The sequence below is a fragment of the Salmo salar genome, chromosome 08 (assembly GCF_965601325.2).
Source record: "Salmo salar chromosome 08, fSalSal1, whole genome shotgun sequence".
Lineage (NCBI taxonomy): Eukaryota > Metazoa > Chordata > Actinopteri > Salmoniformes > Salmonidae > Salmo > Salmo salar.
The window spans coordinates 960,001-967,500 of NC_138298.1; the positions used below are offsets into that span (position 1 = coordinate 960,001).

At 41.1% G+C, this 7,500-nt stretch overlaps 11 non-coding genes and 3 pseudogenes across 11 annotated transcripts; all 14 read left to right on the top strand.

Moving 5' to 3' along the window:
- Window positions 1-209: 209 nt before the first annotated feature.
- On the top strand, window positions 210-316 carry LOC145853602 (uncharacterized; annotated as a pseudogene).
- Window positions 317-725: 409 nt separating this feature from the next.
- Window positions 726-844, top strand: LOC145852110 (5S ribosomal RNA). The gene has a single exon (XR_014373964.1). It is a non-coding gene; the product is annotated as a 5S ribosomal RNA (ribosomal RNA).
- A 409-nt stretch (window positions 845-1,253) lies between these two features.
- LOC145853603 (uncharacterized) lies at window positions 1,254-1,360 on the top strand (annotated as a pseudogene).
- A 409-nt stretch (window positions 1,361-1,769) lies between these two features.
- On the top strand, window positions 1,770-1,876 carry LOC145853604 (uncharacterized; annotated as a pseudogene).
- Window positions 1,877-2,285: 409 nt separating this feature from the next.
- Window positions 2,286-2,404, top strand: LOC145882268 (5S ribosomal RNA). The gene has a single exon (XR_014393834.1). It is a non-coding gene; the product is annotated as a 5S ribosomal RNA (ribosomal RNA).
- A 409-nt stretch (window positions 2,405-2,813) lies between these two features.
- LOC145882269 (5S ribosomal RNA) lies at window positions 2,814-2,932 on the top strand. Its single transcript, XR_014393835.1, has one exon. It is a non-coding gene; the product is annotated as a 5S ribosomal RNA (ribosomal RNA).
- A 409-nt stretch (window positions 2,933-3,341) lies between these two features.
- Window positions 3,342-3,460, top strand: LOC145885601 (5S ribosomal RNA). The gene has a single exon (XR_014397184.1). It is a non-coding gene; the product is annotated as a 5S ribosomal RNA (ribosomal RNA).
- Window positions 3,461-3,869: 409 nt separating this feature from the next.
- LOC145882271 (5S ribosomal RNA) lies at window positions 3,870-3,988 on the top strand. Its single transcript, XR_014393837.1, has one exon. It is a non-coding gene; the product is annotated as a 5S ribosomal RNA (ribosomal RNA).
- Window positions 3,989-4,397: 409 nt separating this feature from the next.
- Window positions 4,398-4,516, top strand: LOC145853803 (5S ribosomal RNA). Its single transcript, XR_014374688.1, has one exon. It is a non-coding gene; the product is annotated as a 5S ribosomal RNA (ribosomal RNA).
- A 409-nt stretch (window positions 4,517-4,925) lies between these two features.
- On the top strand, window positions 4,926-5,044 carry LOC145882272 (5S ribosomal RNA). Its single transcript, XR_014393838.1, has one exon. It is a non-coding gene; the product is annotated as a 5S ribosomal RNA (ribosomal RNA).
- Window positions 5,045-5,453: 409 nt separating this feature from the next.
- LOC145885692 (5S ribosomal RNA) lies at window positions 5,454-5,572 on the top strand. The gene has a single exon (XR_014397275.1). It is a non-coding gene; the product is annotated as a 5S ribosomal RNA (ribosomal RNA).
- A 409-nt stretch (window positions 5,573-5,981) lies between these two features.
- Window positions 5,982-6,100, top strand: LOC145853804 (5S ribosomal RNA). Its single transcript, XR_014374689.1, has one exon. It is a non-coding gene; the product is annotated as a 5S ribosomal RNA (ribosomal RNA).
- A 409-nt stretch (window positions 6,101-6,509) lies between these two features.
- LOC145882273 (5S ribosomal RNA) lies at window positions 6,510-6,628 on the top strand. The gene has a single exon (XR_014393839.1). It is a non-coding gene; the product is annotated as a 5S ribosomal RNA (ribosomal RNA).
- A 409-nt stretch (window positions 6,629-7,037) lies between these two features.
- Window positions 7,038-7,156, top strand: LOC145882274 (5S ribosomal RNA). Its single transcript, XR_014393840.1, has one exon. It is a non-coding gene; the product is annotated as a 5S ribosomal RNA (ribosomal RNA).
- The last annotated feature ends 344 nt before the right edge of the window (window positions 7,157-7,500 follow it).

A 7,500-nucleotide genomic window follows, 5' to 3' on the forward strand; every position in this document is an offset into this window, starting at 1 on the left:
GCTCCTTTGCCCTGTTCAAATGATGAAAGGAAATAAAGTTTGTATTTTATCCAACTACCTGTGCTAAAAAGTGATGGGAACAGTGTTTGTAATTTCTTCTACTTTTTCAGTGACACAAAGTTCAAGCTGCTTATCTAATTGGTGAAAATGCAATGTCTGTTTATCACACTCACTTTGACTATATATGTTGTAGCAAGAGATTGTTTCTCGCATACGGCCATACCAGCCTGGGTACGCCCGATCTCGTCTGATTTCGGAAGCGAAGCAGGGTCGGGCCTGGTTAGTACTTGGATGGGAATACCAGGTGCTGTAAGCATTTTGTCCACGAGGGTGTGCCCCTGCACTATTTCATCAGCAACACTGCCTTGTAGTAAGCATTTAATGATGAATTGACTAAATGCAGCTTCCTGCCTTTTTAATAGGATCAAATTTCCTTGTGTTTTCAATTAGCATCTGCCTTGTATTTATAAGACAAACAAGAATATTGTTGCTGAATGCAGCTTGTGTGTGCTTTGTGCTCCTTTGCCCTGTTCAAATGATGAAAGGAAATAAAGTTTGTATTTTATCCAACTACCTGTGCTAAAAAGTGATGGGAACTGTGTTTATAATTTCTTCTACTTTTTCAGTGACACAAAGTTCAAGCTGCTTATCTAATTGGTGAAAATGCAATGTCTGTTTATCACACTCACTTTGACTATATATGTTGTAGCAAGAGATTGTTTCTCGCATACGGCCATACCAGCCTGGGTACGCCCGATCTCGTCTGATTTCGGAAGCGAAGCAGGGTCGGGCCTGGTTAGTACTTGGCTGGGAGACCGCCTGGGAATACCAGGTGCTGTAAGCATTTTGTCCACGAGGGTGTGCCCCTGCACTATTTCATCAGCAACACTGCCTTGTAGTAAGCATTTAATGATGAATTGACTAAATGCAGCTTCCTGCCTTTTTAATAGGATCAAATTTCCTTGTGTTTTCAATTAGCATCTGCCTTGTATTTATAAGACAAACAAGAATATTGTTGCTGAATGCAGCTTGTGTGTGCTTTGTGCTCCTTTGCCCTGTTCAAATGATGAAAGGAAATAAAGTTTGTATTTTATCCAACTACCTGTGCTAAAAAGTGATGGGAACAGTGTTTGTAATTTCTTCTACTTTTTCAGTGACACAAAGTTCAAGCTGCTTATCTAATTGGTGAAAATGCAATGTCTGTTTATCACACTCACTTTGACTATATATGTTGTAGCAAGAGATTGTTTCTCGCATACGGCCATACCAGCCTGGGTACGCCCGATCTCGTCTGATTTCGGAAGCGAAGCAGGGTCGGGCCTGGTTAGTACTTGGATGGGAATACCAGGTGCTGTAAGCATTTTGTCCACGAGGGTGTGCCCCTGCACTATTTCTTCAGCAACACTGCCTTGTAGTAAGCATTTAATGATGAATTGACTAAATGCAGCTTCCTGCCTTTTTAATAGGATCAAATTTCCTTGTGTTTTCAATTAGCATCTGCCTTGTATTTATAAGACAAACAAGAATATTGTTGCTGAATGCAGCTTGTGTGTGCTTTGTGCTCCTTTGCCCTGTTCAAATGATGAAAGGAAATAAAGTTTGTATTTTATCCAACTACCTGTGCTAAAAAGTGATGGGAACAGTGTTTGTAATTTCTTCTACTTTTTCAGTGACACAAAGTTCAAGCTGCTTATCTAATTGGTGAAAATGCAATGTCTGTTTATCACACTCACTTTGACTATATATGTTGTAGCAAGAGATTGTTTCTCGCATACGGCCATACCAGCCTGGGTACGCCCGATCTCGTCTGATTTCGGAAGCGAAGCAGGGTCGGGCCTGGTTAGTACTTGGATGGGAATACCAGGTGCTGTAAGCATTTTGTCCACGAGGGTGTGCCCCTGCACTATTTCATCAGCAACACTGCCTTGTAGTAAGCATTTAATGATGAATTGACTAAATGCAGCTTCCTGCCTTTTTAATAGGATCAAATTTCCTTGTGTTTTCAATTAGCATCTGCCTTGTATTTATAAGACAAACAAGAATATTGTTGCTGAATGCAGCTTGTGTGTGCTTTGTGCTCCTTTGCCCTGTTCAAATGATGAAAGGAAATAAAGTTTGTATTTTATCCAACTACCTGTGCTAAAAAGTGATGGGAACAGTGTTTGTAATTTCTTCTACTTTTTCAGTGACACAAAGTTCAAGCTGCTTATCTAATTGGTGAAAATGCAATGTCTGTTTATCACACTCACTTTGACTATATATGTTGTAGCAAGAGATTGTTTCTCGCTTACGGCCATACCAGCCTGGGTACGCCCGATCTCGTCTGATCTCGGAAGCGAAGCAGGGTCGGGCCTGGTTAGTACTTGGATGGGAGACCGCCTGGGAATACCAGGTGCTGTAAGCATTTTGTCCACGAGGGTGTGCCCCTGCACTATTTCATCAGCAACACTGCCTTGTAGTAAGCATTTAATGATGAATTGACTAAATGCAGCTTCCTGCCTTTTTAATAGGATCAAATTTCCTTGTGTTTTCAATTAGCATCTGCCTTGTATTTATAAGACAAACAAGAATATTGTTGCTGAATGCAGCTTGTGTGTGCTTTGTGCTCCTTTGCCCTGTTCAAATGATGAAAGGAAATAAAGTTTGTATTTTATCCAACTACCTGTGCTAAAAAGTGATGGGAACAGTGTTTGTAATTTCTTCTACTTTTTCAGTGACACAAAGTTCAAGCTGCTTATCTAATTGGTGAAAATGCAATGTCTGTTTATCACACTCACTTTGACTATATATGTTGTAGCAAGAGATTGTTTCTCGCTTACGGCCATACCAGCCTGGGTACGCCCGATCTCGTCTGATCTCGGAAGCGAAGCAGGGTCGGGCCTGGTTAGTACTTGGATGGGAGACCGCCTGGGAATACCAGGTGCTGTAAGCATTTTGTCCACGAGGGTGTGCCCCTGCACTATTTCATCAGCAACACTGCCTTGTAGTAAGCGTTTAATGGTGAATTGACTAAATGCAGCTTCCTGCCTTTTTAATAGGATCAAATTTCCTTGTGTTTTCAATTAGCATCTGCCTTGTATTTATAAGACAAACAAGAATATTGTTGCTGAATGCAGCTTGTGTGTGCTTTGTGCTCCTTTGCCCTGTTCAAATGATGAAAGGAAATAAAGTTTGTATTTTATCCAACTACCTGTGCTAAAAAGTGATGGGAACAGTGTTTGTAATTTCTTCTACTTTTTCAGTGACACAAAGTTCAAGCTGCTTATCTAATTGGTGAAAATGCAATGTCTGTTTATCACACTCACTTTGACTATATATGTTGTAGCAAGAGATTGTTTCTCGCTTACGGCCATACCAGCCTGGGTACGCCCGATCTCGTCTGATCTCGGAAGCGAAGCAGGGTCGGGCCTGGTTAGTACTTGGATGGGACACCGCCTGGGAATACCAGGTGCTGTAAGCATTTTGTCCACGAGGGTGTGCCCCTGCACTATTTCATCAGCAACACTGCCTTGTAGTAAGCATTTAATGATGAATTGACTAAATGCAGCTTCCTGCCTTTTTAATAGGATCAAATTTCCTTGTGTTTTCAATTAGCATCTGCCTTGTATTTATAAGACAAACAAGAATATTGTTGCTGAATGCAGCTTGTGTGTGCTTTGTGCTCCTTTGCCCTGTTCAAATGATGAAAGGAAATAAAGTTTGTATTTTATCCAACTACCTGTGCTAAAAAGTGATGGGAACAGTGTTTGTAATTTCTTCTACTTTTTCAGTGACACAAAGTTCAAGCTGCTTATCTAATTGGTGAAAATGCAATGTCTGTTTATCACACTCACTTTGACTATATATGTTGTAGCAAGAGATTGTTTCTCGCTTACGGCCATACCAGCCTGGGTACGCCCGATCTCGTCTGATCTCGGAAGCGAAGCAGGGTCGGGCCTGGTTAGTACTTGGATGGGAGACCGCCTGGGAATACCAGGTGCTGTAAGCATTTTGTCCACGAGGGTGTGCCCCTGCACTATTTCATCAGCAACACTGCCTTGTAGTAAGCATTTAATGATGAATTGACTAAATGCAGCTTCCTGCCTTTTTAATAGGATCAAATTTCCTTGTGTTTTCAATTAGCATCTGCCTTGTATTTATAAGACAAACAAGAATATTGTTGCTGAATGCAGCTTGTGTGTGCTTTGTGCTCCTTTGCCCTGTTCAAATGATGAAAGGAAATAAAGTTTGTATTTTATCCAACTACCTGTGCTAAAAAGTGATGGGAACAGTGTTTATAATTTCTTCTACTTTTTCAGTGACACAAAGTTCAAGCTGCTTATCTAATTGGTGAAAATGCAATGTCTGTTTATCAGACTCATTTTGACTATATATGTTGTAGCAAGAGATTGTTTCTCGCTTACGGCCATACCAGCCTGGGTACGCCCGATCTCGTCTGATCTCGGAAGCTAAGCAGGGTCGGGCCTGGTTAGTACTTGGATGGGAGACCGCCTGGGAATACCAGGTGCTGTAAGCATTTTGTCCACGAGGGTGTGCCCCTGCACTATTTCATCAGCAACACTGCCTTGTAGTAAGCATTTAATGATGAATTGACTAAATGCAGCTTCCTGCCTTTTTAATAGGATCAAATTTCCTTGTGTTTTCAATTAGCATCTGCCTTGTATTTATAAGACAAACAAGAATATTGTTGCTGAATGCAGCTTGTGTGTGCTTTGTGCTCCTTTGCCCTGTTCAAATGATGAAAGGAAATAAAGTTTGTATTTTATCCAACTACCTGTGCTAAAAAGTGATGGGAACAGTGTTTGTAATTTCTTCTACTTTTTCAGTGACACAAAGTTCAAGCTGCTTATCTAATTGGTGAAAATGCAATGTCTGTTTATCACACTCACTTTCACTATATATGTTGTAGCAAGAGATTGTTTCTCGCTTACGGCCATACCAGCCTGGGTACGCCCGATCTCGTCTGATCTCGGAAGCGAAGCAGGGTCGGGCCTGGTTAGTACTTGGATGGGAGACCGCCTGGGAATACCAGGTGCTGTAAGCATTTTGTCCACGAGGGTGTGCCCCTGCACTATTTCATCAGCAACACTGCCTTGTAGTAAGCATTTAATGATGAATTGACTAAATGCAGCTTCCTGCCTTTTTAATAGGATCAAATTTCCTTGTGTTTTCAATTAGCATCTGCCTTGTATTTATAAGACAAACAAGAATATTGTTGCTGAATGCAGCTTGTGTGTGCTTTGTGCTCCTTTGCCCTGTTCAAATGATGAAAGGAAATAAAGTTTGTATTTTATCCAACTACCTGTGCTAAAAAGTGATGGGAACAGTGTTTGTAATTTCTTCTACTTTTTCAGTGACACAAAGTTCAAGCTGCTTATCTAATTGGTGAAAATGTAATGTCTGTTTATCACACTCACTTTGACTATATATGTTGTAGCAAGAGATTGTTTCTCACTTACGGCCATACCAGCCTGGGTACGCCCGATCTCGTCTGATCTCGGAAGCGAAGCAGGGTCGGGCCTGGTTAGTACTTGGATGGGAGACCGCCTGGGAATACCAGGTGCTGTAAGCATTTTGTCCACGAGGGTGTGCCCCTGCACTATTTCATCAGCAACACTGCCTTGTAGTAAGCATTTAATGATGAATTGACTAAATGCAGCTTCCTGCCTTTTTAATAGGATCAAATTTCCTTGTGTTTTCAATTAGCATCTGCCTTGTATTTATAAGACAAACAAGAATATTGTTGCTGAATGCAGCTTGTGTGTGCTTTGTGCTCCTTTGCCCTGTTCAAATGATGAAAGGAAATAAAGTTTGTATTTTATCCAACTACCTGTGCTAAAAAGTGATGGGAACAGTGTTTATAATTTCTTCTACTTTTTCAGTGACACAAAGTTCAAGCTGCTTATCTAATTGGTGAAAATGCAATGTCTGTTTATCAGACTCATTTTGACTATATATGTTGTAGCAAGAGATTGTTTCTCGCTTACGGCCATACCAGCCTGGGTACGCCCGATCTCGTCTGATCTCGGAAGCTAAGCAGGGTCGGGCCTGGTTAGTACTTGGATGGGAGACCGCCTGGGAATACCAGGTGCTGTAAGCATTTTGTCCACGAGGGTGTGCCCCTGCACTATTTCATCAGCAACACTGCCTTGTAGTAAGCATTTAATGATGAATTGACTAAATGCAGCTTCCTGCCTTTTTAATAGGATCAAATTTCCTTGTGTTTTCAATTAGCATCTGCCTTGTATTTATAAGACAAACAAGAATATTGTTGCTGAATGCAGCTTGTGTGTGCTTTGTGCTCCTTTGCCCTGTTCAAATGATGAAAGGAAATAAAGTTTGTATTTTATCCAACTACCTGTGCTAAAAAGTGATGGGAACAGTGTTTGTAATTTCTTCTACTTTTTCAGTGACACAAAGTTCAAGCTGCTTATCTAATTGGTGAAAATGCAATGTCTGTTTATCACACTCACTTTGACTATATATGTTGTAGCAAGAGATTGTTTCTCGCTTACGGCCATACCAGCCTGGGTACGCCCGATCTCGTCTGATCTCGGAAGCGAAGCAGGGTCGGGCCTGGTTAGTACTTGGATGGGAGACCGCCTGGGAATACCAGGTGCTGTAAGCATTTTGTCCACGAGGGTGTGCCCCTGCACTATTTCATCAGCAACACTGCCTTGTAGTAAGCATTTAATGATGAATTGACTAAATGCAGCTTCCTGCCTTTTTAATAGGATCAAATTTCCTTGTGTTTTCAATTAGCATCTGCCTTGTATTTATAAGACAAACAAGAATATTGTTGCTGAATGCAGCTTGTGTGTGCTTTGTGCTCCTTTGCCCTGTTCAAATGATGAAAGGAAATAAAGTTTGTATTTTATCCAACTACCTGTGCTAAAAAGTGATGGGAACAGTGTTTGTAATTTCTTCTACTTTTTCAGTGACACAAAGTTCAAGCTGCTTATCTAATTGGTGAAAATGCAATGTCTGTTTATCACACTCACTTTGACTATATATGTTGTAGCAAGAGATTGTTTCTCGCTTACGGCCATACCAGCCTGGGTACGCCCGATCTCGTCTGATCTCGGAAGCGAAGCAGGGTCGGGCCTGGTTAGTACTTGGATGGGAGACCGCCTGGGAATACCAGGTGCTGTAAGCATTTTGTCCACGAGGGTGTGCCCCTGCACTATTTCATCAGCAACACTGCCTTGTAGTAAGCATTTAATGATGAATTGACTAAATGCAGCTTCCTGCCTTTTTAATAGGATCAAATTTCCTTGTGTTTTCAATTAGCATCTGCCTTGTATTTATAAGACAAACAAGAATATTGTTGCTGAATGCAGCTTGTGTGTGCTTTGTGCTCCTTTGCCCTGTTCAAATGATGAAAGGAAATAAAGTGTGTATTTTATCCAACTACCTGTGCTAAAAAGTGATGGGAACAGTGTTTGTAATTTCTTCTACTTTTTCAGTGACACAAAGTTCAAGCTGCTTATCTAATTGGTG